The sequence below is a fragment of the Mycteria americana genome, chromosome 5, assembly GCF_035582795.1.
Source record: "Mycteria americana isolate JAX WOST 10 ecotype Jacksonville Zoo and Gardens chromosome 5, USCA_MyAme_1.0, whole genome shotgun sequence".
Lineage (NCBI taxonomy): Eukaryota > Metazoa > Chordata > Aves > Ciconiiformes > Ciconiidae > Mycteria > Mycteria americana.
The window spans coordinates 66,914,882-66,942,382 of record NC_134369.1 but is presented as its reverse complement, the minus strand read 5'-3'; the positions used below and the strand labels follow the sequence as shown (position 1 = coordinate 66,942,382).

General features: G+C 45.3%; 1 long non-coding RNA gene across 1 annotated transcript in view; it reads left to right on the top strand.

Annotated features, from left to right (window-relative positions):
- Window positions 1-27,501, top strand: part of LOC142410734 (uncharacterized) — a 64,621-nt gene that overhangs the window by 3,155 nt on the left and 33,965 nt on the right. The window contains exon 2 of the long non-coding RNA XR_012776023.1: window positions 4,715-4,874. This is a non-coding gene — a long non-coding RNA (uncharacterized LOC142410734). The remainder of the gene's footprint in view (window positions 1-4,714; window positions 4,875-27,501) is intronic.

Sequence of the window (27,501 nt, the reverse complement as noted above, 5' to 3'; positions counted from 1 at the left end):
CAGGTTTCTTCCAGTCCTGTGCTTAAATGTTTAACATAACAGGACCCTATGTAGAGAGTTTATATTCTCTCATCACATGTGCATAACAAGTTCTTCAAATGACACAGATATGTTATCCCTTCTTTTCTGGAATGTTTAATTTTCAAGTTCATTATATTCTGGAGTTGCCTATTCACATTTCACAAAGCTTGCTGCGTAGACCTGGCTTCCTCACCCCATTTTCATCTTTGTCCTCAAATCTGGGCACCCGATTAAGCCTGGTAATGGAATACTTCCCTCCTCCATCTATATGCAGCCCAACACTTGGAAATGGGACTGCAAGAACTTCATGAGCTACAAGGGCTTGAGAAACATGCTAAAACTGTCTTGCTCCTAGCACTTTGGGACTCGGGTCAGTCCTCTCTATGCTGCGCCGTAGTTTGGCTGCAATAGAAACATGCAAAGCAAAATTATCTTGCAACAGCTTGAGCTTTCTGTAACAGACACCAAACTGGTTCCTCTTTAGTCACAGAAATATAAACCTGGATATGGAAAACAATGGAGGACGTAAGGGCCAGCCATTAAAGGTTATCAGAGACAGGGTGTAACTTGTTTCTTTAGAAGAGAGTTTTGTACATGTGATGAAAAGTGAGGAGCATTTAAATCTTAGACAGGCCCAGTGCAACCTGCTGTGTCTCCAGGTAAGTATTTGACACAGGGCTGCGTGTTGACGATGTCCATCCGAGCGAGGGTGGAGTTGGCTGTCCTATTTTATGCATGCTACTCACAGGGCAATACAGTCCCGAGGACTCGTGAGCAGAGATGGCACAAAATTTTGGAAGACTGGGTGAAGCTGCTTACCCTCCCAAGTTGGATTTTTCTGCGAAATTTCGAGGAGTCCCGCCTGTGCTGTGCACAAGCCCCGCTGATGCGGCTGGGGCCGCGGGGCGATGCGGGTGTAGCCGGGGGGTGCCGCCTCTCACGCTTTTCCCCCGCCTGGCCCCGCGGGCCGCAGCCCCCGCGCCCAGCGCGACCCGGGCAGCGCTCCCCGGTCCCGGGTGCTGCCCCGGGGGCGGCACCGCCGCGGGGAGGAGGCAGCGCTGCTCCTTCCCCCAGCCGCGGCGGACCCCGCCGCCGCGCCCGGCTCCCCCTCCCGCGCCGAGGCGGGGAGGCGCCGCGCGGGTCAGCGCGCCCCCTCCCCGCTGGCGGCGGCCCGGGCCGCCTCCCCGCCTCGCCGCGGCCGCGGGGCTCCGCCGCCGCCGTCGGGCAGCGAGCGCGGAAGGCCGGGCCGCCGCCGCGGCCATGGCGACGGACGGTGAGTGCGGGCGGCGCCCGGGGCGGGGGCGGCCGCCCCGGGAGGGGGCTCAGGCACCTGCCGCCGGCCGCGCCCTTCCCTGGCAGGCGCTGAGGGCGAGGGGCTTTCCCTCTGCCGGCCGGGCTGAGGGGAGCGGGGCGCTGAGGGGAGCCGCGGGAACGGGCACGGCGGGGTGAAACCGGGCCCCGCTCCGGCGGCCCTGCCCCTGGGATCGGCGGGGACCCTCCGCAGCGGGGGCCGGGGCCGCGCGGCCCGGCCGGGCGGGAAGAGGGGGTGTGTGGGGTCTCCTCCTCCTCCTCCTCCTGCTCTGTAGGGAGGCCGGGGTGCGCCGCCGGGGCCGGCTGCGGGCCGTGCCCCCTCCTCCCGCCGCCGGGGTCTCACAGGGGGTGTTCGTGTGGTGATGGTGGGGGGTGTGCGTTGCCTGTGCCCTCCACACGGGAAGAGGTGGGCAGGTGGGTGCACACGGACACGAATTTTCGGGAGAATAAAGGAATAGGAAAGCCTGCATTTAAGGTACCAATGAAGAACAGGTGTTCTTGTAATTGTGGGAGACTTCTCTGTGCCTAAGACACTTGGAGTTGTTGGGCTTTCTGACCACACTATAACACAAATGATTTTAGGGATGATCGCCTTCTGTTTTTTGATTGATTAGGTTGCTGCCCGATGACATGTACCGCCCTGGCTTAGGTCTTGGCTGCGGTAGTGGTGCTGGTGCACAGAGGGCAGGTATTTCTCGTAGCATTTAAGGTCATAGCACTGTTGAGTTAAAACCTGAATTGCTGCCTGGAGGTCCTGGTGGTCTTCTCCTGATTTACTGTAGAAACACCAACATCGACACTTACTGAAGATTGCTGGGTTGATTTTGCTGTAGCTTTTGCCGGGCTGGGGGAAAATACCCATGTGAGCCTTTAAAAGATGTCAGGATGGCACATGGCAGTTTGTAAGCTCTCAGGAACAAAATCCTAGGCTTGAACTTTTCAAAAAGATTGGGCTTAATGGGGAATCTGATTTCTCTCTTCCTTTTGTCATTTGGTGATGTTCGTTTGTGTTTGCTGTTCCTCGTTTTCTTTTGAGGCTCTGTCCCTAAGGAAGGGTCATCTCGGGCAAGGCCCAGGCTGACGTGACGCGGAGTCGTTCAGTGCTTTAAGGTGGCCTTAGGAGAACTAGGAACTGACCTGGTTTGTTCAGAGTAATGGTACGCCTTTACCTAGCAGAATCTGTCCTTTTATTAGTCAGATCCTCAAAGCAGAGACCCGAAGGCACTGATAGTGCTCAGTACATAATTGAATTAACATTAGTTTATATTCTGTAGCATTTTACAAATTAATAAAAACATTGTGGGTTGGCTTCTCATATCTGTTCCTGCTGCACAAATATGAAATGGATAATTATGTAATATTTAATTAATTCTATATCCTTCTGACCCCAAAGTCAGCAGAGCTGTTGCTTTGTTCCTTAAACAAGAACAGAGCTCTGTCTCCTCCAAATAGTTACAAGAGGTATCATTTGTTTAATGTACATCTTCTTCTGGTAGTAGGCTCAGTCTTTGGGCTGAGGTAGTCGGTGAGCGACGGGTTCAGGTGTGGGGACAGCTGAGCTCCCACCACCCTGACCCTGTGCTGTTGATTTCGGGGTGTACAGGGCACTTGGATCAGCCGTGTTGACAGGCTCTCCCGGCCTGGGATTGTAGCAGGGGTGAGAAGAGCAGCGAGTGAGATTTCATTTCGTAGGTTATAGCTCCGAAATCAGACCTGGGCATCCAGAATGTCGGTGTTCTTTCTAGTGAAGGGGAATTCGAGGAATTTTTTTCTAGAATTTTGACTTAGTCACATTATGCCCTTTTTTCTCTTATTGTAAGTGTGAGGAGATTGAACTAAGACAGCAGCAAACAGAACACTAAGCAGTTACTTACGATGCTGTAAGTTAACTCCTCATAAGCCTAACACATACGAGGGATGGGATTCACTATGAAGTATGATCAGTGCGTTGATCACTGCAATGGTGAAGTGTTGATACAGTGATTTTAAGTGTAAGAAGGCAGCCTGGAGACGTATGCATCGTCTTACTGTTCAGCTCCTGAAGCTTTGGTGTGGATCATCATTTCCCAACCTGCTTTTAGCTGAGCTTTGCTTGAGAAAGTTGGAAATGTTTGTGCTTCGTTGTGTGCTGTTCCTTGTGGTTCCTTCCATGTGTTGCTGTCCTGGGGCTGCCACCGCCTCTTACTGGTGCCGCAGCGAGACCCAAGCTAATAAACCTTGCTAAACTCATCTCACTTGGTCCAGAGCCATTGGAGCATCTTGCACTGCCCATTTTTTCGTGTGCCAGTCCAGATCTGGCAAACGTCTTTTTTTTTCCTCCCCGCTCTGTATCTTAGCCTTAGTCGTCTTGTTCTTTATCTTTAAGTCGTCTTGTTCTTTATCTATGTTCTTTATAGATTCAAGTATCTTCCCAGATACTTGCTCTGGGGCATACTGCTGTCAAGGCTCCCCCTGTGCTTTGTGTTCATTAAGCTACTTGGTGGCTTGCGATGTCTAATCTTGGTAAGCACATCTGACAGTTAATTCCTCATCTGTTTGAAAATTACTAAATGTTTGGAGTGAGAAATAATAACCTGAAGTAAAAAAGACCTGAGGGAAGCCCAATATAAAAATGAATAAGCTGGCATTCCTTGGACTTGGTGTACTTGTATTAAATTTCACTCAGATATAAACTCCTGTTTTTATTGGAGTGGGCAGATCTGGATTGTTCTGTTTAGCTTTATATCCAACAGACACCTCAGCAGATGCCAACCCTGCCTGTACTTGCACGGAGCAGTGGCACCATCGGCAGAACTGGGGGTTCTTGTTGATTGTGGAGCTTTGGGAGGAGCAGGGGCACCCCGGTAGCTCAGGTGGTGTTGACTTCTGTCCTTGTATCAGAGCTGTTCCTCAGAGAAGGGAATCATAGCCAGAGGGTGTCTCTTCCTCTGTGATTCTGGGCTGCCAGAAAAGGTGGTGGTGATGACTTGAGGTGATCAGAGATACGTATTACAGCAGTCCGCTCTGATTTTTATTGTTAAATAATTCATTGTTCCTGCTGGCTGAAGGACCAGAAGTGAGGGAAGTTTGGTCTCCAGTAACTTTGGCTTCAACCCAATTTGAAAGGACTACAGCTTGGACACAGTTCAGGTCAGTGCTAAAGAGAACAAAATACTGTGGATCATTTGAATACACTTCTAATGGTATTAAATATGGCATCCTCACGGTATTAAGTTGTATATATTTTTAAATTAAAAACCTCCCAAGAGAATATATTTAAAAGAGTGGATATACATGTGACTGTTCAGAGAGGTTTTTAAATATATTTCCAGTGTTTAAAATATATTGACTTTCATTTGAAAGTTCATGTCATTGTATCTGGGTTTTGTTTTTCCTGGCTTAGGATGTGTAAAGAAACCGGCAGTGTTATGCGGATGCCCAAGTTCTCTACCACAGGTCTGTGGCATCGGGGCTTAACCACATTTGACATCAGCAACCCCGTTCATTGCGTGGATGAGTGTGCTGGCTGTACTGCACCCAAAGGCAACTTCACTCTGCTAAAGGTCTGTTGGTCATTTGAACAAGCTCTTAATTAAACAATCTATACCTATGTATTTGTATCACTTCATGTACGTGGGTGTCACGGTGATGTAATGTGGCACTAATACTTATTAGTGCAGTAATAAGATCCCAGGCACAGTAACTGAATCCTGAGTGAATTATTCCCCTTAAAGAAGATGCTAGGGTCTGGTATAGCAATCCAGAGGAGGATACTCTTGTTCTCTTGGCTCTTAAGATCCTTGTTAATATGAAAATACAGGCAAGACTGGTAGATGCTGCTTTAAAAACAGTAAGTGAATAAACTGCCAACAGCAATCCGGAGTCTTGTTGATTGGCTTCCCATGTCTTTCTGGATGGCGTGAAGATGTGGGTCTTGAATTTTTATGGCGGTGTTAGGAGTTAGCATGCCTGATGTGCAGTCTGGGAAGATATGTATCTATTGCAGGTCAGCGTCTCTCAGGTGCAGGTAGAACTCCATTTTGTGGCAAGGATGATCCCTCAGTACTGTGTTTTCTCAGGGCATCATAGCAGAGTGAGCTCTGTCTCCTGTAAGGCGTAGTCCTGAGTTGCTCAGGGAGGAAGGAGCAGGAGGAGTTGTTCTGACAGTAAGCTGTGCGGGGGGGTGTGTGAGCTTGTGTGTCTCTGTGTGTCCGTGTCTCTCTCACCTCAGGCTGTGACTTGGCTGCCCTTGTGAGCTGGTTGTCCTAGGAAATTGCCTCCTGCACCTGTATGCTTGATGCCTGACTGTAAAATTGCATATAACTGTGGAAGGCTTTCTTGAGTACTGCCACACTGGTGCATATGAAAAACCTGCTATTGGAAAATAATCAGAGCTGTTAGATTCTTTTTTTTTTTTTTTTTGGTATGTTACCTCCCTTGTTTCATCTTGACATTGCATTGCTTAAATTCTTGCTAATAATAGACCTGCATCACATCTGGCTGTGTTAAAAGCAAATCTTGAAAAATACCTGCTTTGTGGAAAATATTGGTTGCAATTGTATGTTCTTTTCTAAAGACGTGAAACAGTTACTTTTATAAAGAGCTTTTATTTGTGCTTATGCACCTGTCCCCATGAGAAAACATTGAAATACATAGTCAGACTTCAAAATGGCTTGCAAAATAAATTGAAGAACATTTTAAATCTGTTTCCTTCCTATTTTGATTCAAGTGGGGGGTATTCTCCAGGGACGGTGCCTCTTAGGAGAGTTTGTTTTGGGCATTATTATTTGCAAAGATAGGCAACTCTATGTGCTCTAGGAGAGGATATAAAGTGAAAAAACTTCAGCTGAAGTTCTTCAGCTGAAGAACTGGGATGCAGTTGCAGGGGTGTAGGCAGTGTTCCTTCTTTGACAAAATAAAAGCTAAAGGGCCACTGCTGTTGTGGGCCTGAGAGCCAGGCTTTTTCAAAATATTTTTAGAGGTTTGAAGACACAAGTGAGGTACCAAACCAAACATTTTTGAGCATGTAGGACACCTTAAATCAAATCTGGCCCCAGAGCCTTGCTGATAATGGCTGTAGCCCTGATTTAGTATGCTTAGGTCACCGTGAAATGGGTCCCGTTCAGTGCAGATGGGCAATTAAGGAGGAAGTCTTGTGAGTGTGGTGATGCATCTGTGGATGTGCTGGGGCCCCATGCTGGAAGCACTGCGGCAGCGAGAGTGCTGTGAGCTGTGTCAGGGTTTGTAAGATGAAGCGCTGTGGCTTGCCTTTGCTCTAAGTAATGATGCCAGCACTTCCCAAGGGACCCATCAGCAGTAGTCCGTAACGTTTATTGCGCGTTACTTTCTTGAAGTGTTCTTTTGGTTCCTGTGCAGGTGGAAGACAAGTGTGTACCATCTGGCCTGGTTAAGTCCTTCCATGGCACTGCTCAGCTGTAGAGATGACTTATGTAAATAGGAGTAGTCATAATTATCAGGGGAGGTTATCTAAAAACATCAGGTGGTTTTATTTTGAAAAGCAGCCTCTTATGTGCCTTAGATAGGTTGACGTCATGGGATTAAGTGGTCATTAAAGAGACCTTGTGCTCACTTTCCATTTGTATGATCTATTGCTGATTGCTCTGATTGTGCACTGAGAAAGTTTGATCAATTATTCAGCAAGGGCTTGAGTGTAATCTGTCTTGGGGCTGGGAAGACACTAACTCTACAAACTGGTGCTGTTAGTTGCTATTTAGGCACTCAGACTTTGCACTGACTGTTCTTCATGTAGTTTTGGGACATGAATTCCCACTCAGAGGAGGATATAGTTATCAACCATGTATCTGATACGTATGTACTCAACCTATTACAGTGGCTGTAAACAAATCCAATTAGGCATGTTTTTAATCAGTCATGGATACTATGTTAGCTGTGCTATCTGGAATAGACTTCTTGGATATCTTCCTTTTTATGTATAAGATAGACTGGTTTTGTGTTGAAGGGTTAAACAAGTGGGTAAACAGTCGGTTAAAATTGCCAACAGCAATGTTATCCATCAGCAGTGAGACCAGCTGCAGGACTCGGTTAAAGCAATGAAAAGTGACCTTTGTGGCAGCCTTCTCACTAGGTATGAGGAAGACAAGATGCCATTTGTGAAGTCCCGAGAAGAGCAGCTCACAAGAATCAAAATGGAAAAGACTAGGAAGGGAGTTGAAAGAGTATGAGTAGATTGCAAAGTGTATAACCATATAGACATTGTACAAAACCTAGGATGCTTCCTCTGTGTGAAACCCCAGAGCAAGTTCTGAGACAAGATGTCCTGATTTTAGGCCAAACAAAATTAGGAGCTGTGCTTTCAGCCATGTTGAAGTTTCAGATGATTCACGAGATGTACAGCATGAGCACTGGAAAGGCATGCCAAGATCTAGCGTGGACGGAAAGGTAAGCCTGGAGTGGAGGCAGAGCTGTGGGTCTTGAAAAAATAATAGAGGCTGAGACTGGAAGTAAGGTGGAAAGGAGAAAAAGAAAGAATAGGTCTCCTGGGAAGCTCAGGGAGATGGGGAGGGCATAGAGGAGGACGGGAAGATCACACAAAGGAACAGTTGGAGGTGTGAAAGGAGGGTTGCATAAGCCAAGAGAGAATATGATTTCAAGAACAAAGTGTATGGTTGCATCAGAAGCAACTAACAGGTTGAGGAGGATGTATACAGAGTGTTGGCCGAGGAGGGGTATCACTCTCCATATACAAACACAAACTCACACTTATTCCTTCCTCTGCTTGTGGGATCACAGCTGCATTGCGTGCACATGTGGAACAGCTGGATGGTATCCTTTCATTAACACAGTCCTGATTTCTGGCTTGGGATAAATTATACGATGCTCCCTGGTGAAAGCTCCTAGTGAGAGGAATGCAGGGGGTCCAAGCGGCTCTGGGGAAGGGCGAAGATGGAATGGGGCTGGTTTATTTTCTTTCTTAGGGTACCTCTCACCATTCTGACCCTCCATTTCACAAGTACTTTTCATGTCTCTCTTGACCCCATGCAGGAGACATGGCTGGGACTTGTGTTGGGCATCAGTCCTTGCTCTGCTGCTGACTTCTTGAGACTGTGGCATTTTGCTTCCCCTCCCTGCACTTGTTTCCCTTTGTTGTTTCTGTAGTGCTCTGTAATGAAACGCGTTATATATAAGCTAGGTATTATTATTACCTATATTATTACTATTATTGAGCTTTTGTGACTCAAATGTACAAGATACTGGGTGCTGCCAAGGAGTGGGGGTCAGCCTTAATTAGCCTTCATTGGCTTTGGTAGGGTTTGAAAACATCTGGGAACTTGCAGATAGTGCTTATTCCTACAGCTGGCAGACGTTTTCAGATGGCTGTTATTTTAAAAAATACAGTTTTGCGAATACCAAAACTACTTATTTTGGTCAACAAAAAGAGTTTTGAAACACTTAAGCACTTCTTATGAAAATGTGGAAAATTAGAACATGGTTTACATCTCAGAAGTGTCTAGAGAGCATATTCAGATAATGTATACAAATTCTAAAGAAAACTCCCATACCCCATCACATCCTCCTGAGAACCAAGTGCTTGCCCAGTTGAAATAAATATGTTTGGTGACTGACCCAAAGCTCAGTGATTTTCACACAGATCTACTCAGCCCTTTGTGGTATCTCACTGTGACTGAAAGAAAAGAGCTTTTGAAAATAATTTATTGTTCCTTGGTGTGGTACTTTCTCTTTTCCTAAGCATTAGCTCTTCAAGTGGGGGGCTTCTGCAGATAGAGAGCATCTGCACACTGCTGATTCCTGCTGGTATTGTGAATTTGGTCAGAAGATAAGCGTTTGAGCCACTGTTCAAAGCAAGTATTGGGGTCTTGCGGTTGTCATCTGCAGCAAACAATTTGTAATAGTTTTTTCTCTTTCTCAGTATTTAGTTTTGCTCTGAGAGAGACAAGGAAGTGAGGCTTGCAGCGAAGAGTATATCTCAGGAGTGGCTAGTTGAGGCCACAAACCCTGCCAACAAACGCAGACCTGGGAGGAGGTGGCATCCACCCTGGCCCGGTACACAAACGTCTGTGGTTGCCTCGCGGGCGCTCCCATTCTGCAGCGTTTGCCTGGTTTGCTCATTGCCTGCTGTTCTAATAGTTTGTGCTGTTTAAACTGCTAAGGGGAGTTATTAATTAAGTAATTAACACACAGCCCTGGTTCACAGACAGACGCATGTGTGCCTCAGGTATTTGTGTACTGGCCAGATGTGCATGGCTCGCCTGGGAAGTAGAGAGGGGGCCAGTGGCCTGCCGTGCTCTGTGCTGTCACACAGCTGGCTGAAAGAGGTTGCAGCATCCAAGGGGACTTTGCAGTGTTCGCTCTTCACCTCTGTGTTTTGTGGTTTCAGGTGGGATTGCAGTTCCGATGCAAAGATATCTGGAGCTTTGCAGGGTCTGCGTTTTGCTAAGATATGGTGACCCTTCCTTTTTAATGGACTATTTAAAAATCAGAAGCATGACTAAGATACCTCATTGTCTGCGGTGTCTGTGTGTTGGCTGCAGATATGATATACCTGCTTCCTTAAACCTGTGTCTCAAAGACTTTAGTGGTGCTTTAGTGGTTTTAGACCAGGTGCTGTAGTGGTTTTGTAGTGAGTTATCACTGAAGTTACTTGGTCAGTGTTGTGTTTACCCTCTCTTGAGAGCTAACAGTGAACTACACGCAGCCTCTCTTAGCAGTCGGTATAAATTGCTGCTTGTGCATGGGATGTTCAGATAAGGTGTGCTTTGAAAGCTGAAAGAAGTTAGGCACTGATGTTGCTGGCCTGATGGATGGAGGGGACAGGGTTTTTTCACAATGGGTTAACAAACTAAGAGCCAGGCAAGTCATTGGTAGAAGACTCTGGCTAGTCATGCTCAAGAAACACAGGTTTTAATAAAACTAAGTGCAGGTAGAGAGTTCCCCTTTGGGAAAAGTATTATAATGTGGTTTCTGAAGTTCTGAGGTTATAAATTGGAGAAAAGCATGGGAAGAAGAGTCAGGGAGAGAGGACAGACACTGAGCTGAAGAGAGGCCTTTGGAGAAGACACATACTTGCTTCTGCCAGCAAAGATCTCCTTCAGTGAAATTAGGATGGGGGTCCTGCCTATATGCTGGAGTAAAATATGTGTGGTTATAAATGCGGCTTTCCATTGTATTTTCACATGCGCCTTCAAACCAAGTAACTGTGTTGTTTAATGCTTGAGTCGTAGTAAATAAATAGCTGAACTCACTTGGCCCAGTTTCTGAGAATTATTTCAGAGGACTCAGTCATGAGACTTTCCATCCCCAAGGACAGGGCAAGCCTTAAAATTGGAGAGTGGGATTCTCTGGCATCATGAAGCATCCCAGGAAGGTTAAAAAATACCCACACAGTAGCAAAGGCACTGCTCAAGTTGATTTGGGAGGTGTTAGTGCAGGACTTCTGTTTGAAGGAGGCTTGTCTTTTGATGATAAGTGCTAGTTGGAATATTTACTCTTCACTGGGTAAAGAACTGGCTGGATGGCTGGGCCCAAAAAGTGGTGGTGAATGGAGTTTACTCCAGTTGGTGGCTGGTCACAAGCAGTGTTCCCCAGGGCTCTGTGTTGGGGCAGTTCTGTTTAATATCTTTATCAATGATCTGGATGAAGGGATCGAGTGCACTCTCAGTAAGTTTGCAGATGACACCAAGTTGTGTGGGAGTGTTGATCTGCTGGAGGGTAGGAAGGCTCTGCAGAGGGACCTGGACAGGCTGGATCGATGGGCCGAGGTCAATATGAGGTTTAACAAGGCCAAGTGCAAGGTCCTGCACTTGGGCCACAGCAACCCCATGCAATGCTACAGGCTTGGGGAAGAGTGGCTGGAGAGCTGCCAGGCAGAGAAGGACCTGGGAGTGTTGGTTGACAGCCGCCTGAATATGAGCCAGCAGTGTGCCCAGGCGGCCAACAAAGCCAATGGCATCCTGGCTTGTATCAGAAATAGTGTGGCCAGCAGGACTAGGGAAGTGATTGTCCCCCTGTACTGGGCACTGGTGAGGCCGCACCTCGAATACTGTGTTCAGTTTTGGGCCCCTTGCTACAAGAGAGACATTGAGGGGCTGGAGCATGTCCAGAGAAGGGCAACGAAGCTGGTGAAGGGTCTGGAGCAGAAGTCTTATGAGGAGCGGCTGAGGGAGCTGGGGTTGTTTAGTCTGGAGAAAAGGAGGCTGAGGGGAGACCTTATCGCTCCCTACAACTACCTGAAAGGAGGGTGTAGAGAGGTGGGGGTCGGTCTCTTCTCCCAGGTAACAAGCGATGGGATGAGAGGAAATGGCCTCAAGTTGCGCCAGGGGAGGTTTAGGTTGGATATTAGGAAATTTTACTTCACAGAAAGGGTTATCAAGCATTGGAACAGGCTGCCCAGGGAAGTGGTTGAGTCCCCATCCCTGGAGGTATTTAAAGGACATTTGGATGAGGTGCTTAGGGACATGGTATAGTGGTGGTCTTGGTAGTGTTAGGTTTACGGTTGGACTCGATGATCTTAAAGGTCTTTTCCAACCTATACGATTCTGTGATTCTGTGATTTTTGGCACATATCAGAACTGTGGGTAGAGTATCTCGATCTCAGGAGTTTCCAGTGAATTTCTGAGAAGATGTAGTGGATTTCCTATATTGAGGCTGTGGGGGGTTTTTTTGTTTGGTTGGTTTTTGTTTTTTGGGGTTTTTTTTTGTTTGGTTGGTTGGTTGGTTTTGGTTGGTGGGTTTTTTTTGGTACTCTTTTGTACTGGACAAAATGAATCTAAAACTTTTTATCAGACAATGGCAGAGGGGGATGAAACACTGCCTGTTCTAGAGTGGGTATTTCTTCTCTCTTGTTTCCTAGTGACTCTTTGGAACCAACATTTTCTATCAATAACTTTTGTTGAAAATACTTAAGAAGCTTTGCTGTTTAAAGCCTGTTTTGCATAACATGCTATGGTTACGCTTTGTGCTTAAAAACTTTGAGTCAACCCTGAAGAACAACACAATCACCGTAAAAATCACACACAAAATATTTGATGTATGGGACGTTTTTGTCCTCTTTCTTGTTTTGCAGCAGCTGAAATCCTCTGAGTTTCTTTCCAGAGGAGCAGATGAAAGGAAAGAAGGCATTTTTTTCACTGCCACAAGGACTAGAAAGTTATTTGTTGTAACAGCTGAGATTCTCACCTCATCATTTGCTTCGAGATCCACACATTTAGGTAAAATACCTATTATTATTCGATGAAGGCTTAAACTTTAGTTGGTGAAGTTGTGATAGTTGCATGTAAACAGTCCTTTGAAAAACGTGCATGCTCCATGAAGCATGGGTATAGTTACTTTATTTTCCAGTTGCAAAAATGACTTTAGAAGTTCTGTACCTTTTACCCTGCAATTATATTCATCAGTCCTCGTGTGGGTCATATAGCTGTGCGGGGAGCCTTGCTGAGAAATGAGTCCAGGCGGTTGTGTTGCTGTACTTCAAAGTAAATGCAAAGGTTTTACTGAAGCTGTACTAGAGGGGATGTACAAATGCTCACAGCATTTTGCAGCAGTGCTTTGGTTTTTGTTCTGCAGTTTGAATTACTTGATTTGTTACCTGCATTTCAGTATAAAATTAATAAGTGTTCACCCCCTTAACTTGGATTTTATGTGGTTGTATATGGTGTATCATAGGCTTTTCAATGGAAGCAGAGTGCATTTCATGACGCTGAAGTCCAAAGACAGCCTGTAAACAAATTAAGGTGTATTCCTATTGCCGTAATTTATGTTGGGAAGTTCTGCCATGTTTTTCAAGGCAGTCCATGATGGGGGATGTGACAGCCTGGAGGCTTTTCTGTCTATGCTATTCATGATACTGTGTATCAAGGGTGGTCAACCTGCTTGGCTCCAAGAGCCACATGCCAACGTTTTCACGCAACTGAGAACCATATGATGTGCACCTAATGTCATGGAGAGCTATGGTAAGGACACTCCATGGGTGGGAAAATACAGTGATCCCACCGCTCAGTTACAGAGTCTTGACTGTTTGTATCTGATGATGCTCTCATTTTAGCCCAAATACTGGCAGCCTCCCACCTTTTTCATGACCCAGGAACCCTATGGCTGGCCACATGATCTGGTCTGTCCAAAATGACAAAATGCTCCAAAATGACCAAAGAGTCATAATTTAGTAAGAACAAATGGAAAGTGCTACCCTGAAGGAGGAGTCCTCAAACTGATGGTTGTACTGGCTACGCTGATGCAACTCAACGTGTCCTGGTTTGGTGCTGCTCATGGATTTCTTCTTTATCACTGGGGCATGCTGTAGTGTGTGCTGCGATGGCCAGGAGGGGCAGAGGAGGCAGGAGGTGTGCTGTGCCCTGCCACTCTGAAAATTGGTTTAGGTGTGTCTGAATGATATCCTTCAGGCCCTGTGAGGTGGTCAAGGTGACAGTGTTGCCACGTGCTCCAAAACCATGACCCAGGCCTCCCAAGCCTGTAAGCTAATGTTGAAAAATCAGTAGTTTCAAGTCTCAAAAAGAGCACATGTCCTGACTGGCTCTTTGGCCTTTAGTCTGCCTACCTCTGGTTTTCAGATATTTATTCTGCAAACATGTGAGCTAGAAACAAAAATATAAAACAAAGCTGAGTTTCTCTTTTGTGATGACGTGGTTCCAAGTGTTACAGAGTTAAGAAAAACACCAAATAACTTAAATCTGATAGCAACTCTGGCAGCAGAGCTGCAGGTCCTCCTTTTAGGGGAAAAGGAGTGGATCAAAGTTTTCCCAAAAGGCAATCTCGGGGAGGGGAAGGAGTGATTCTTGCGAGCACATTTGTTTTCAGTGCTTTCTCAGCAAGAACTGTGCAGGACATGTAGTCACATATTTGCCCTGCTGAAGGCACAAAGACAGACCTCCAGAGCTATTCTTCTCCCCATTTGCTTTCCTATTGCTTTGTTCCTTCCTCCTGGTTCAGTTCTGTCTCCTGCCTGGCAGAGGGATGCCTTCAGAGCTCCTGCTGTTGCCTTGGTTTGTATTTTGTTCTCCCTTGAGACCAAGGGAAGAAGACCCATGTAGAGCTGGCCCCTTGGGAAGGAGAAGGAGCACTTGGTCATATGGTGTTGCTCAGCAGCCCTTGCCTGCTGGGAGTCACCGAGCACCATGCCTGAGTGTCCCTTGCTGAAACCAGTAGATGAGTCATAGGCAGTCTGGGACTTCTCGAGTTCATTTGGAGCATTAAATCCATGACTAGATGGTTCCAGAGTTGGGGCAATGGAAAATTAGGAGTTGTGCTTGGTGTACTTGCTCATGAGTTGGAGACACTGGGGGACTGATTCATTCCTAGACACTGCAGCAAGATCTGTGATGAGCTCTTGTCAGACCAGAAACAGAATAGTCACACAGATCCAGTGGTCAGTCAAGTGTCTCCATGGGAAACCTTACAGCCAGCAGCCTGAGTGTAAATCTCTTTTAAGTCAGTCAATATGAAACACGGAGCAGCATAGTGTGGAGATGTGCCCCTTTCTGAGACTGGAAAGAGGAGCCTTCAGGCTCCTGAACTCAGGAACTTGCTCCTTCGGGCTCCTGAGCTTGCCCGTGTTCTCAGCAGTTAGCATCAGCAACCAGTGGAGCACGAGCAAGAAGTCAGGATTGTCTTGTGTCAGGTAACTCTCTCACTAGTGCGCGATGGAGTTGTGCTCCTTTGGTGTTTCTCCTTGGTCCATTGAGCATTTAAATGGAGCAGCTTCCACAGGGTGTACTGAGAGTTACCGTGCTCCAGGAGGACTCCACAGGCTAGGGCAGTGTGGATGCTGGGTCCAGATCTTTCTAGGCAAACCCAGGACTTCCACTTAGGGCTGTTCCTGTCTTGTAGCTGTAGCCATGCAACTGCTGGAAGGAAGGTGCTGCCCACTTGATCTTATACAGTGCTTCATCTCTTTGGTAACAGACAGCTCATCGGGAAATGTAGGCAGAAGTTTCTGAGTTACGGGTTACGGGAAGAATTAAGTATGAGGGAGTTCTGCTGATTTGGTTAATGCTGTCACGGTTTCTGTGAGCAGGTGGGTGCCTGGGGAATTGTCATGCAAAAAATGTCAGATCCCCTAGGATTAGGTGTCAACTGACTGATGATTTTGAGGACTGCAGTTTTGAATCTGGCACCTAAAAATAGCAATTGCGTGGGACTTTGTCACTCATTTCCTTTGAGAATCAACCCTTTTCTGAGAACTTTAACTTTGGGATTCTGTTGGCATTCAATTCTAGTATGTAAATACTCATTCATCAAATCTCACTCTTTTGCGCTCTAACCCCTATGCCTCCCTGTAGCATGTACTCTGTAGCTTCAGCTAATGGGATGACAATAGGTTACATGATGCATAGCAGGGTGAGGAGCGTGAGGCCTAAACTGCACATGGTTAGCAACACGTTTGCACTGTGATAATCACAAAGTAGCAGCTGTCTTGCCCTCTCTTTTTCTTTTTGAAACCTACTCCACTTCTCTTATAATTACTTGGGCTCATCATGAAGGTAAAAATAGCTTCTGTATTTAAAGATAACAGATGGTTTTTCTAATGGTTTTTCCTTAACATTGAATGAATTGTGGTTGAGTCAGAAACTGCCAGCCCAGAAACGTATGTTTTCATTAGAGAAATACTTGATTAGGTTAATTGAGTATGATTCAATGTGATGTACATTTGGCTAACTTAAAAGCTTTCCAACTTTGTCTTGGACGGAGATAACAGTATCTCAGTGTTTGCAGTTTGCTCAGTAATTTCCAAAAACATTGCCTAAGGAGTAACAAAACATTGAGGGGACACTACTGGATTAGCAGAGGGAATATAATCTTTTGTAAAAAAAAAAAAAAAAAACCAAAACAAACAAACCAAACCACCACACACACACACACACACACACACACACACACGTTTTTTAGAATGATACGAATAGGGAATGTATACTTAAGTCATGTCCAGACATAAAACTTGCACTGGTTTAATTATGGTAATGTTACATACACAACATGTTAAGCAAGGTGTGTGGCTTGCCAAAGAGCACACACCTGTATGGCATTGCGATGGGTCTGAGAACAGAGGTGAGATTCAGTGTGAGATAAAAGCAACGTGAAGGTGTGTGGTAGGCATCTAAGCTCCCATTACAGTTAATAGAGATCTAGTCGGGACAGTCCATGAAGCTGGAGAGTGATTCAGCTCACTTTGAAGTAGACTCATAGTGAGTGCTCAGCTGAGTGGCTCTCTGAGGTCCCTGGGCTGTACTGAGTGGCGATCCACTGACTGTGATGGGAGCTGGGATGCCCAGTGCACACCTACCTACAGGAGACTGGGTTTTGGTGTCTTCATTTTGAACTGAGGCTCACCCTTGCTGTAACATCCACGTGGCAGCTCCAAGGAGCTGCTGCTGGAAAGACAAAATTCAGGGTGTGCAGATATCCCTGAGGACAGAGGGGCGGGAAAGAGGGTGCAGGTGAAGATGGATAAGCCAAAAGAACGTAACACTTTCAGAAGGATTGGGAAGCATTTAAAACACCAGGACATGTTTGTTCATTCCCATCTTGTTCCTGACAGTGAGATCTTTGCCATCTTTACTAAATAGCAAACTCCTTCCCATTTCTATCTGAGAGGCTTCAGAAGAACGAGCTGAGTTCAAACCCAAGCCAAGAGCCAGCTAAAGGCAATCATGGGGACCCAGCCTGGAGGGGAGAGGCAGAGAGAGTAAATTGTAAAGTAAGTTTGCCTTTGGGAAGTCCCTGTGTCATGAGGTGGAGCAGGAATTTGGTTACACTGAGCCTTGCTAAGCTAAAGACTTGAAGGTGGTGTTCGTGATATCCAGGATAGTGTGCCTTGTATCAGATGAGTCATCTTTTCTGACTTTAATAGAAAAGGTGATAGAAGATCCCCTGGGCAGCCCCAGTTGTCATGCAAGGTGCTTTAGTTAGGTCATAGAGTGAATCTAATGTGCTATAATTTCCATGCAAGCTCAAGCCTCGTGGGGCAGGGTACAGCAGAGATGATGTGGAGGTTGGGAAAACAGGCAAACTTCAGGGAACCACCTTAAAACCCCAACCTCTTCAGTCTTTTATGATGTTTGCTGGAGACTAAGGGATCATGATGTCTCCTGGAGGCTTCAGGCCTCTTCCAGACGCTGGTATGTAGCCAGAGAAACTCTAAGAGCCATGTTCTGTGCCCCTGTCCTCTGTGCCTAGAAATGGCATGCACAAAATGCAGTCCTCGATGTTCCCACTGCCATCCAGCAGTCGGTCTGGGCAGTGTCCAGGATCATCTTCTGGTGCTGCTTCATTTCCCATGGCTGCATAAGACTTAATATAAACTCCAAGCTCTTGAGAGGTGTCCTGACAGTCCTGGTTTTGTAATTCGCAGCGTGTCTTTTAGCAACTGGGCAGTCTTTCTTTTTTTTTTCTTTTTCCTCGGAGCTCCTTACTCCTGCTCCCTTTCTCCCATCTGGTTCATGAGGCTGAGACCTTCTTCTCCAGAGCTGAACTCACTATTACTGCTGTGATGCTGAGGAGGTCAGCAGGTCAGCTGATAATGGACAGCAGGAGACTGGCTCAGCCATGTCTCTGTGTTCTTTCAAGGGTACTTTGTGTGTGTGTACTTTCAGGCATGTATCTATTACATATTTGAAATGAATCATCTCCCACAGCATTTGTGCAATTTGGTGTGGACAGTGACAAATGAAACAAAATGGGTTCTGTCCTTATTTCATCCCCTTTTTGTTCCTTCTTTAGGTTCCAAGTGATTTTTAGGGTGTAAGCCATCTCTTACTGGGAGCTTATCAGAGAATCCTGAAATTAGCTAGAGTCTTTGAGCACTGTTCAAGTACAAATAATATATTTGTGTATTTCAAAACAGAAAGGCAGACATCACCTGTTGGGACAGTATATGGGCTGCTCAGATGAGTAACTGGTAGGGGTGAAGCAAGAGGTCTGAAATGATGTGTAGAAGATGCTCTACCAATCCCAGTGCAGAAGGATGAAATGTATCTAGACCACCTCCTGCTACAAGGGCGATGCAAATGCGTGCATGTGGTTGTTAGGACGTGGTATCAGTGGAAGATACTTGATGTAGTTTTGATATGCTAGGGTTAAGGCATGTTTTGTCCTCTCCTTGCCATCTTATGAATGGAAAAAAACGATGGTGGTTACCTGCATGCAGATGGATATGTATGTATAGTAGTGAGCTGGGTTGGGGAATCTTTCATTATGAATCTGAGAGAAAGGAACTGAAACTAATTTAAAGTCAAAACAAAGCACTCATAGGAGCAATATCCATCTTTCTGTAGCACTGCACAGAGTTTGAATGCAGCAGGTCTGAGATTTTCCATCTTGGAAGGAGTCAGGTAGATTCTTCAAGGTATTGTCCAAAGTAACACTGAGAACCACTTGAAGAGTCTGAATGTGAACTCTTGTCTTAATTATTGGCCGTGCTTCACATCTAGTAGACAGCACTCCCCTCTGTGATGCCTTTAGAGCCAGTTTTGTAAGAATCTGCATCTAGATGCTGGAATGAGAAAGTGACAGAGACTCTAGAGGGCAGTGCAGCATCCCTGTAATACGAGTACCTCCAGGGTTTTTTCATAGCAATCTTACTTTGCAGGATGATTGCTTAAAATAGTTTAAAATAATACAGAATTAAGTAAAAATTTTTATTGTTATTATTTCACGGAAAGTTTTGATTAATGAAAATTTTTGTACCATGAAGACTTGACCCTCTTTTTAGAGGAACTTTGAGCATTAGACTGGCTGTACTCATGTAGAAAAGGTTTTAATCTCTTGAAAAAATTTATAGGATATTTGTGTATGATTTAAGTAAATAAACAAACCAAAACTCATCCTTCCTGTGCATCTAGCAGAGTTCACAAAAGAACTATTTGTTTTCACATTGCTTTCCCCCTCCTCCAGGACAGTGTCATAATGTAACATATCCTTTGACTGGAGGTGCTCTCTCTTTTCCTTGTAGAGAGATAAATCAATAAATCATCGTGTCAGCAGAGCACAGCTTGAAGCAAAATTTCCCTGTGCTGGAAGGTTTTGAATTAATTTTAGGTGGGAGCTCAGTTGTGCCATACACACATGTCTACAGATAATATTCAAAATGACAGGGTGTTGATTCAGTATGTCAAGCTGCTCTTAAGGATGTTAAGCCACAACCTAGAAGCTGCTTATGCTGTCAGAAGGGGTCGGGAGCTCCTTGCTACCCAATAAATAGTTTGCGTGAAGCTGGCTGATTATCTTCTGAGCATTTGGCATGGATTTTTTGCTTTATGAGAGAGTTCACATCTGTGACCTTATACGCCTCTGCAAAGTGAACTGAAATCCAGATCTTGCAGCACACAAGACCTGCGGAGCCTGTCATCCTCTGAGAACTTGCTTGCTGTGAGTTAAATTGGGGAATCACTCTCAGATGCCTCCACTTCTCTTTGGAAAGGTGCATGTGCATGTGTGCACACATGCACACACTTATCTTGAAGGATGTTTTGGAGGGCGTGCTTGGCTTACGTGACCCTCTTCCTCCGATAGCTCTGAAGCAAATAAGAGGCACGTACAGTAACATCTGCTGTTTTATAGCCATCAGCAAGGGTTGCTGCTTTGTCTTCACTGTCCTTCCGGAGGTGCCATAGGCTGCCTTTCAGTGCAAGTGTGTGCAGCACCTGCACGCTGCTCACACAGGTGCCTATACTGGGGATGTGCACAGAGTCAGGGTGTTGTTCACGCTGCAGGTACCCTCAGTGGTGGGCATTGAGGAGTCAGTGCTGAAATCCAAAAGACAGGTGCTTGAGCAAGGATTGTGCTACCAACGTCACTCTGTAAGTCAGTGGATGATAGATTTCTATTAACTTTCACAGTAGCAATGCTTCTCCCAAATTAAAATTGACTGCCTTTCACAGCAGGAAAGAGAAGATTATCCCAAATAGTTGCTCTGGGTGCATGCAAAAATCTGCGTGTGGACTTGGCATTAAACAACTGACTCCTTTGCCATACATTGTTTCTGTTTGGGGATTCTTTCTCCCAATAATGTAATGAAATACAGCTGCTACCTTATATATGTTATGGAAATCACGTAGCGCACATCCCTGTGCAAAGTGTTTTTAACTGTCTTTGATACTTTTGAAATACATATTTGTTTGTTTTCTAAGTGGAGTGCACCTTGTTCATCTGTGCAAATTAGAGATGATGATAGGAAAAGGAGAGCTGTGGATAACAGAGACGGGACTTTACATAACTGAATTGAAAAATAAGATGCAATGTGCTCTCATTTCAGCCTGAGTGAAGGAAAATTGCTTACGCATACTTCCAGAATAATAATTTTTTAAAAGTAGTGTTTTCCCTCTCACTTCTATCTGCTTGCTTTATTTTCTTCAGTTCTGCCTTTAAAGAAAGGGTATATGAGACCTATAAATGACACACTTCTGCCATGTCTTGTTTCTGTTGTTGCAGCAATACCTTTCCACCCCCTCTCCAGTCTTTGGAAGCTGCTAGTGGCCCAAGGCTGGAGACAACATCTTGTTGCAAAAAGGGGGCTGTTACAGTGGAGGGATCACAGACTGTTTAAGGGGACTCTCCTGCTCCTCTGCCCTCCACAGGGCCATGCAGTGTCACCAGTGAGCAGCCAGAGCAGAAGACTCTGCTCCAGCCACGGTGTGATGTGGCTCAGGCCCTCAGCTCCTGGCTGTGAAGTGCAGGAGTGTCCTGCCCTGCCTCCTGTAGGGAAGGTGCTGTGGTTGGGAAGGATAACTGCAGACTGATGTCTGAACAGCACAGCCATACCAAGGATGTGTTGTGCTGCAGAGAGTTCGATGAAGGTACCTTTGTCAGTGTCCATGCAATATTGCTACATTTTTGTTTGATATGGTCTCTTCCAGAGCACTACAAATGCACTGCCTTCTTTCATTTTCTTCCTCTCAGACGTTGTCCTTCTTTGAGCCCAGCGGACTTTCCCCACTAGGTTTCCTTCCTTCAAATTCCAGGTCTGCCTGAGTCTGAAGTCAGGGGCAGGTATTGCAGCAGAGCAGGTATGCATCAGTCTGACTGATTCCCCCACCTAGGAAGTGTGGACCGTTTTTCAGGGCTGGCGCTGGTGTTGGTGTTGGTTTGTTCAGCTGGCCAGCTGAATTGAACAAACTGCCTGTTGGACCACGCTGTTTTTCAGACACTGAAATGTAGCGTTGTCAAGTAGGAGACCTATTGGTAAGAGTTTTTGAATCTGATTGACTACTGCCTGATGAATGTTGCATAAGTATTACATAGAGATCACTGTTAATTTATGTTTGTACCAATTAATGTCCCTATGTGTTTCCTAATTAACTAAGGTGTGACTATAAAGTGGGTTAACAGAATGATGCCAAATCCCTGTCTACAGAGTCTCCTTCTGAATGAAGGTTGTTATTTCGTCTACGGTTTAAAACTGAGCCACATGTCCTGTCTTACTTGATTTAGATTAAAGAGTATGAAATCAGCTTAATTTTATACTCTTATTATATAAGACTGCTTTGATTTTTGAAGAGAGAGATAGTCAAAGGGCTTAATGCCATTGAACTGATATGCTGCAAGTTCTTGTCTTTAGCATTTCTTTTGTGTGCACGTCTCTGTCATTAAAATAAGGGACTTCCTGCTTCTACCCTCAGTATCTGCTTGGCATTCTCACACCATTCCTTTGACTGCCTGATGCTCCAGGTGTTCAGAAGCGGATGAAGGGGGGGGGGGGAATAATTTTTTCCCTAAAATTTGAGGGTCAAACTGCAGTTGTCAGTTTTTAAACACAGTGGGGCTTTTTATTGCCCTTTTCCCCAAGTGATTTGGTCTCCTGTTAATGGGGGTGATCTGCAGTGAACTTGGCTGAGTTCTGCCTGTTTTGGCAAGAGATAAAAACCCCAACTCCCTCTAAGGAAAAGTTCAAAAACTTGAAATAGATTCAGTATAAGCAGTTTGGCTATGAATGAATAAATCTCCCATGCAGTGCCTGGAACTTGTATCTACTGGACACACAAAAAGTTAATTGTTCTACTAATGAGAGATACTTCTGCCTCACTCAGCTGGGTCAGTCGGGATCTTAGAGAATTAAGCATGATGACTCTGGGCCCTAAAGCTTCTGCTGGTGTCTGCTTTTGTAATTCTTGCTCTTGCAACCAGCAGAGAGAATGATGACCATTGGGTGTTTAATATTCTCTCTCTTTATATACTCTTATTAAAGGTGTGCTCATGGCTTACAGGCTGGATCTGATGTAATCATCAGAGCTCCCTGACCTCGCTGGAATTAGCCTTCTACACTGGAAGATCTTACCCAGGTTTTAAAATGAAATGCAGTTCTCTTGAGCTAATTGTGAAGGCTGTTCCTCACCTGCTGGGGCTACAGGCATGTGTCAACTTCAGATAAGATCTGGACAAACACCTGAAAGGGAAAGGCTAAGTTGACAGCAGTGCTAGGGAAGGTACAGCACTCTCCTGTGTGGTCTTGTTCAACACGCTTGTTCCTCAAACACTGCTGCCTGTTTTAGTGCTGAGTGAAACACTTTCCTGTCTAATATGCGAGAAAGCAAGCATCAAGTTGTGTGACGGCAGGGCACATCCATGTATCAGTCATAGCGTGGCAGGAAACCTCCTTTTCATTGCTGAGCTGGTGACATGGGAGAGAGAGAGTGTGATGCTGGGGCTGGGGAGACTGCAGCTCCTGGGAGGTCCTTTGATGGTGGGTCCTTTCCAGGGAGCACAGACTCATTGGTGCTTTGTTAGGAAGGTGTGAATTGCTGCTGCTAGAAGAAGAAAGTGCAAGACAGGGACTGGTGGGCGTCATGAACATAAACCATTCAGAGACTTGACAAGTCTGTTGCAGTTTTGCCAAGATAAAAGGGCTGGTTCCTGGCTCATCCCGTGAACCTGTCTTGCCAGTAGCATGAAGTAGGGGAGCCATCCAAGTGTACTCTGTATTTTTGTGCCCAGTGTCCTGATTGCATCCAGGAAGGATGCAGCATTATTCAAGAGAAGAAAATTAGGGTGGCCAAGCGAAAAGGGATCATGGTGTGCTCTAGACAATTACTATAACAGGAGCTTGCAGGTGCTTCAGTGTGTGTCTGCTCTGGAGTTTAAATATAGTCGTTGCTAGCCCACTGTGTAGGAGTGGGAAGAGACAAAAGGACCAGCCTGGCACACTGGCAGAGGGTGGATGCAGGGCCCATACTTGAAGCAGTGGCAAACACGGAGAGATAATGAAGTTTTCCAGTCTGCCCCTGGGGCTGCGGAGGCAAGCATGACTGCGGTGGTTAGAAAAAAGATCTGTCTAGCCAGCATCTTGTCTCTGACAGCAAGCAATGTCTGGTAGGAGCACAGGAGCGGGACTGACATGAGAGCTGCTTCTGCTTTCATGATTTCTCCCAGCTTTCACAATTTGCAGTTCAGGTACTCCCCAAGCCAGGGATGGCTATCTCTGCTGCAAGCTCCTGCTGCGTTGCTTCACCAGGTTGCAGAGATGCAAACTTCAGGCAGGCAAGGTCACACAGCTTTCCTGTAAATGGCAGGCATGTGCAAAGTGTAATGGATAATGCCATGATGTCAACGACCAAAAGCAAACGTCTTGCAGGGTGTAATTGGTTTTTCTATAGTGTCAAGAGCTTTTATGTGTTCAGCATAAATATCTTTGCATTGATTGGGAGAAGGAGATAAAAATCGATGATTTACAATGCAGAAGTGCTTAGAACATGACATTAAAATGACTCTGGAAGACTTAGCTCATAGGGGACATAGTAAATACTCAAGAGGTACAGGAAATGAAGAGACTCTTCCCAAGTCCTGAAACCAAGCAATAAATTTAATAGAGTCTGCCTAATGGATTTTAATACTGACTTTCCTTTTGTAGAAATACTCTCTCTTTCATTGTTTAGTTGTGGTTATTTTTTACTCTTTTTTGTTTGGATGTTTAGGACCCGAGGCTAAATGGAGACGTTATTGTTTTGTGAGGAAACTCTCTAGCTTGAACAAAATGGGAACCAAATCCTCTTTTGGCTGGCTTTGTATGCTAATCAGCAGGAGGGTATCTTGACCCATGAGTGCTGAGGAGCACAGATAATCATAGAAAATAAAGCTGGAAAGGACCACAGGTCCATTCACTTTCCCCATATCCAGACAAACTGTATTTAACTCACTCCTGATGGGTTTTCTTGCTGCAATTTAAGCACTGTATCTAATAGATACAGAGATCAGATAATCCCCCTTCTATCCATAGTGATTTTTTATTCCCTTGCATCCTCTTTTCAGCCTAAATGGTCCCCCTTTCTTTATGTCTCCTTGTGTGTCATGTTTTCCACAACCTTTCTTTTTTGTATTTTTTTAACGGGCATTTAAATTGTCCTTTTCTTTACTACCAGACACTACTACCAGACACTAGATGCAGTATGCAGCAGTATTGAGAAAAGAGGAAGAACTGCTTCTCCTGCCTCATGCAGGGATGATCACAGCTCCATACTGCCAAAGGCAAAGGCAACCAACCATACGGGATGCCCCTGTGTAAAATTTCACTTCAGTGGAAAATCAAGAATGTGCAGCCCAGTGGTGTCAGCTGGACATGGCACTAGTGTCTCTTGGCTATAAGTGCACCATAGTTGTAGGGGACTCTTTAGAGATGAAAGAGCTAGATCCCAGAGAAGCTTACAGGCTTTTCTGTGTCTACCCTGCAAACTAATCCTGGCAAGATTAACTAGCTGTGCATTTCTGCCAGGCCTAGACTGTCTCCACTACTTGTGCAAACCAGCTTGAAGCCAGCTGAAACCTCCGCTGCATCATCTAATGCAATGCCATTTACAAAGCAGACAGACAGCAAGCCAGTCTCTTGATCCTCTCTTGCAGAGATTGTTCTGTGTCAGGCCAGGGGTGCCTTGCTAGAGCTCTGCTGCAGCTGAAGGCTTTTGCCGAGAAGAGCATTTGATTCCCAGTACTGCCCCAGGACTAACGTGTTCACTTTACACAAGAGTTTCCCAAACTTTTTGCAAGTACGATCATCTTAGGGCTCATCTGGGATTTTTTGGTGATCCTTTCATTTCCACCTTCTTTTCATATGAGAGAGTTTAATTCCTCTAGGGCTGGAGAATGAGATGCGATCATAATGGTTTTTGCTGGAAGTATTTATATACTATTTTTATATTAATCAGGAAAATCCTAACTGCCTTTCATTGCTGGCAGCAACTTGTGTGATGAGCTGTTCCCTGGAGAGGATAAATTCCCTGAGCTTCCTCAGGACTTGCAACCCTTTGAGAATCTCAACTTGAGTTTGGGCTTTAAAGTAGAAGAAAAATTGACAATTTAGGGATGAAGGATCCCGGATTTGACTGATGCAGGAGCCCATGTGATGAAGTATGCAAGTGGATTGCTGGTCTGTTTAGCTGAAAGTCAGATGTTGTGTGCTTGCATTTATGTGAGGGGTACAAAGCAGGATGTCCCTGAAGTACTCTGCTGGCATTGTGCACCAATATTAGCAAAAGACAGCATAAAGCTTTACTCTGTTCTTGAAATATCTGTAAGTAACAAGGGCAGGAAATAACCTGAAGGGAATTGTCAATGATATTTTTAAGAATTTGCACTATGATTGCATGCGGCTACCTGCAGACATAAGGTAAAACGCCACCTAGATCTAGTGTCTCTTTCTGTCTTCCTCAAAGCTATACTGGGGAAGGAAAAACTGTTTGCTCAGGACTTTCTGCCTCTTCACTGTACAGGTCTAGTTTGACTTTAGCTGCCTGCTTTAATTGCTGTTTAATGAAAAAGCTGTAAAAAGCCTGTGGAACTACCAATAAATCAGTAATATATACGGAAAAAATAAAAAAGTGTGTGCGTTCTCAAAGTGACATGAGAACAACAGAGGATGTAATCTGCTGAGATCTTCTGACCTTTTTTCCCCAAAAGCTCTGAGGGAGCTTCTGTTTTCCCACCTGGCTGTTGTCAGAATTGATGATTTGTGTCTCACCATCTCCCCAGCCATGAGCTGCCTTTGAATCCAGTCCAGCCCAGCTCCTCTGCCAGGCAGACTGGTGTGGGTGGTGCTGACTGTACACTTTATCTAGCGCTGCCAGTAAACTGCTGCCTGAGGGTGAGGCCAGGAATACTTTTATTGTTAAGTTTTTAAGGAACAAGTCAAGGCTACTGCTGAACTGAGGATAGAAATATGAGCTGAAATAATTAACACTACTTTGATCACAGAAATATGGATTGCTTTGTGTATGGCTATATAAGTATTACAGAGTTACAGGAAAGAGTGAAAGGTGTTAATGATACCTCTTCATTAACCTAATCGTTCAGATTAGCATTTTGGGTATTAGGTCCTGGTTTCTGTCCCTGCCAGCAATGTTGGTGTATGTGTTTTGCCCCTTTCCCGTTGCACCTGCAAGCTCTCCTGCACACAGGCAGAGGAAGGTGCTATACGGGCACTCCATATAGCACCCTGAACTGTGGTGTCTCAGTCTTGGTTGACATCTTGAAAGTGCTAATGCAGTGCAAGTTATCATTTTATCAAACTTGGGTTTATTAAAATATTCACATTCATTTGCCACAGAACTCCAGATAAATGAAGTGAGTCTGTCCGTGAGAAGGCAGGCTGCCTCCTCTGTGCCTGCAAGGGACCCTGGCTTTTTGGCTACCTGTTTCTCACCGAGGGCTGCCTGTACTGTTGTGGGAGCTCTGGTTTCTGGATTACTCCTGCAGACAGGATGACCGGATTAGCTGTGTTGACTTGTTTATACCTGCAAAACCATGAAAGATGCAAGGTTGCCTCTATTTGGTTCTTTGGCAAAAAGCAATTCTGAACAAAGAGTTGATGATGCCTTTTGTTAAGTGATTAAATCTATTTTTCTTCCTCCTTAGTGCTGCTCCTCTTCCTCTGCCGTTCCCATTGCTCTCCCTACCTTGTGGTTTGACGAGGAGTGTATGACAGTTTGAAGCACAGTTTAGGTGGTCCGACCTTGTGGTTGCCACTGGTGAAGTAAAATCAGGCAATAGTGACCTTGTGCTGGATGAGCATCTGGCATGTCACGTGTTATCCCAGCCTGCTCTGTCTAGCCATTGCTTGTTTTACACTTGGATTGCCAAATGCCAGCCCAGCTTATGAATATCTGTGCTGAGCCCATATGTTCATTATTGTGCCAAGGGATGATCATACAAGACCATGGAGGAGATGGGTTGCAGGTGTCATCTGAAAGCAGCCAAATCCCA